Genomic DNA, 3,102 nt, shown 5'->3' with positions numbered 1-3,102 from the left:
CCCCTTCATTCAAGGGGTTGTGCATCTGTAAACTGACTCAAGTCTGAGAACTGATTGAGAGGCCCTGACTCTATATTCTGGTAACTCAATGTAGACTGCTGTTCATGTGAACTAGAATTCTTCTGTCTATACAGATCAAGAGGAGCTCTGGTGGCATAGTGTAGTAGTTAAATTTGTATGTGAACTTGGCAGGGCCTGGTTGAGTGTCTGAGCAGCTGGTGGTAGTTATTCTCCATGACGACAGTAGCAATCAACTCCATGGTGGGACCTACCACAAGCAGCTGAGTAGCTGCCTTTGGGATATGGTCTGCTTCCTGTATATAAGGAGAAGCCGTGGGGATAGTCTCTAGCCTATGGCGTGCTTGGACCCTGCATGTAGCCGTGTCACTGTTCAGCAGCCTCCCATGCTCTGCTGACCTTGGGACTTACAATGGATTTGAATTAATGGCCTGCTGTGTAGTTTGGTAACATAGGGACTGTGTCTTTTTACTTGTCAACTTCAGGTTTGTCAGCCTCAGCAACCAGCAGCTGTGTGAAGAAAAGCCTCCAGCTTCAGTGGGCTGGTAGCAGAGCTGCAACCCAAGGTTGAGGGGCTTTCACCCAGCCCCTAGAACCTGATACTTTGAACTTGGACTTAAAGCCTCCAAACTGTAAGAGAATAAACTCCTGTTTGTTAGGGCCATCCTATTTATGGTATATTCTTGTCAGAGCGGCACTAGGTAACCAGAACATGTAGTGACTAAGGCACTTGACTGCTAACCAGAAGGCTGGCAGTTCAAACCCACCAGCCACTCCTCGGAAGGAAGTTTGGGCAATCTACTTCCGTAGCAATACTGCCTTGGAAACCCAAGGAGGGGTCGCTATGAGTCAGATCCAACTCAATGGCAGTGAGTTATACAGAATCAAGTAAATATTTTGTAGGTTTCACTCCTAGGAACACCATGGCTAAGTAGCCAATGCCATAATTCCACAAGAGTAGAATTCTGATGCTGTTTTGTAATTCTAATTACAGTAATTCTGATTACTGTTGTCCATTATGGTTACCACGCCCACCTTGTCTTTGTCGATTAACTGCTCCTACTTGGCCCCTACTACCACAGGGTCCAATCAGCCCCATCATAGTTAAGCGTCTTAGTTCAATTAGGGCAGTTCCCACTGTCAAATTCAGCTTACATAAAATAGCCATCATAGCAGTCTTCAAGGATGCTGGAGCTCCCTTTACAAACTTGTTCCTCACTGTAGTGGTGAAAGGTGTGTCTTTTGGACTCTCCATTTCTGGCTCTAGTGATCTAATCTGATAAGTCAATTGTGACATGCCAATTTCCCTAAGCCTCTGGACACCCTCTTCTACATTATGCCAAAGCAGTTCTGGTACTTCAATTTGACTTAAGGTAGGCCACCACATAATCCATGCTTCAGTAAGCCAACCAAATAACCAACCAAAGCCATCCTTTCCTAACCTCTTGAGCTGAAACATTGAATGAAGAATCCTTATTTAGTGGGCCTAAATCAATAAACTCAGACTGATCCAATGTTACATTCCTTGCACCATTATCCCACACCCTCAGTAGCCATTCCTGTACATATTCTCTAGGTTTCTGTCTGTATATGTGTGGTAGTTAAATTTGTATGTCAACTTGGTTGGGCCTGGTTGAGTGGCTGGGCAGCTGGTGGTAGTTATTCCCCATGATGGCAATCATGGCAATCAACTCCGTGGTGAGATCTACCAGAAGCAGCTGAGTAGCTGCCTTTGGGATGTGTTCTGCTTTCTATATATGAGGAGAAGTCTTGGGGGTTGTCTCTAGTTTATGGCATGTTTGGACCCTGCATGTAGCTGTGTTGTTGTTCAGCAGCCTGCCATGCTCTGCCAAACTTGGGACTTACAATGGACTTGAATTAATATTAGTTAATGATAACATCGGGACTGTGACATCTTATTTATCAACCTTGGGCTTGTTAGCCTCAGCAGCCAGTAGCTGCCCGAGTGAAGAGATGCCTCTAGCTTCAGTGGGCCAGGAGCAAGAGGCAGAGCTGAAGCCCAGGTCAAGGGGCTTTCACACAGCCTCTAGAGCCTGGCACTTAGAACTTGGACTTCTAGCCTCCTGAACTGTAAAAGAATAAACTCCTGTTTGTTAAGGCCATACCATGTGTGGCATATTGTTATCAGAGCAGCACTAGATAACCAGAAAAACATGTTAGCAAAATTAAGTTGGTCTTTTTTGGTGTAGTGTACCACCTCCTCAGTCACACTTTGTATTTCACCTTTTGGGGCCCTCTTGGACTTAAGTTTAGTTATAGGTCTAGCAGCAACAATGGGTGGTTGGCACAGTTTCTGAGAACATTCAGCAATGCCTTCCATGGCATATAACTCAGGCAATGACCCAGCAGGAACAGTTGGGTTAATCCCATCAAACTGAGGTGGAAGGGATAATGGTTTTATAGTAATCTCTTCAGATAGGAGGGATTCAACAGAATTTACAGGCTCCATATCCTCATCTTCCTGACTGTCTGCTCATATGTCCCCATTCCAGGTTTCAGGATCCCATTTTTTCCCAATCAATGCCTGCACTTTAACTGCAGACACCATTGTGGGTTGGCAATTTAATTGGCATTATAATTCAGCCACCTTTACAATTAGACTCTGGGTTTGATTTTCAGCAATATCAGCTATGTTACTAGAAGAAATACTGTTTTCTTTCACAGCACAACTGGAAACATTGAGGTCTTTTATGCAGCCCTTGAGCTGTGTGTGACTCAATAGCCCTGAACTCATCTTGCTCTTTCACCACTTTGTCTAGTGTAAGTAGGACCAATGTTATGCTCCTCATGCTGACAAAATTGCAGAAAAGTATCAAATATGCAATCAATCAGAGCCTCACTTCTCAAAAGTACTTGATCTGTTGGTGGTGCTATTTTGCATATTAATGTTGCCACCTCATGCCATGGATTAGCTGGGTGCAGTGTAGTAAATTCCTTAGTGTGGCTTTTCTACCCATAAGTCTTTGTAAACTCCAAGGTGGGAATTGCTATTAGCAACTGAGGAGATCCTGATTTTAAAGTCCCCACCTGGGTTATTTCTGTTGGGCGTGGCACAATACAATG

This window comes from Orycteropus afer, unplaced genomic scaffold, assembly GCF_000298275.1.
Source record: "Orycteropus afer afer isolate SDZICR_OR568_19922 unplaced genomic scaffold, OryAfe1.0 scaffold00405, whole genome shotgun sequence".
NCBI classification, from domain to species: Eukaryota; Metazoa; Chordata; class Mammalia; order Tubulidentata; family Orycteropodidae; genus Orycteropus; species Orycteropus afer.
Note: the sequence above shows the minus strand (reverse complement) of the source record.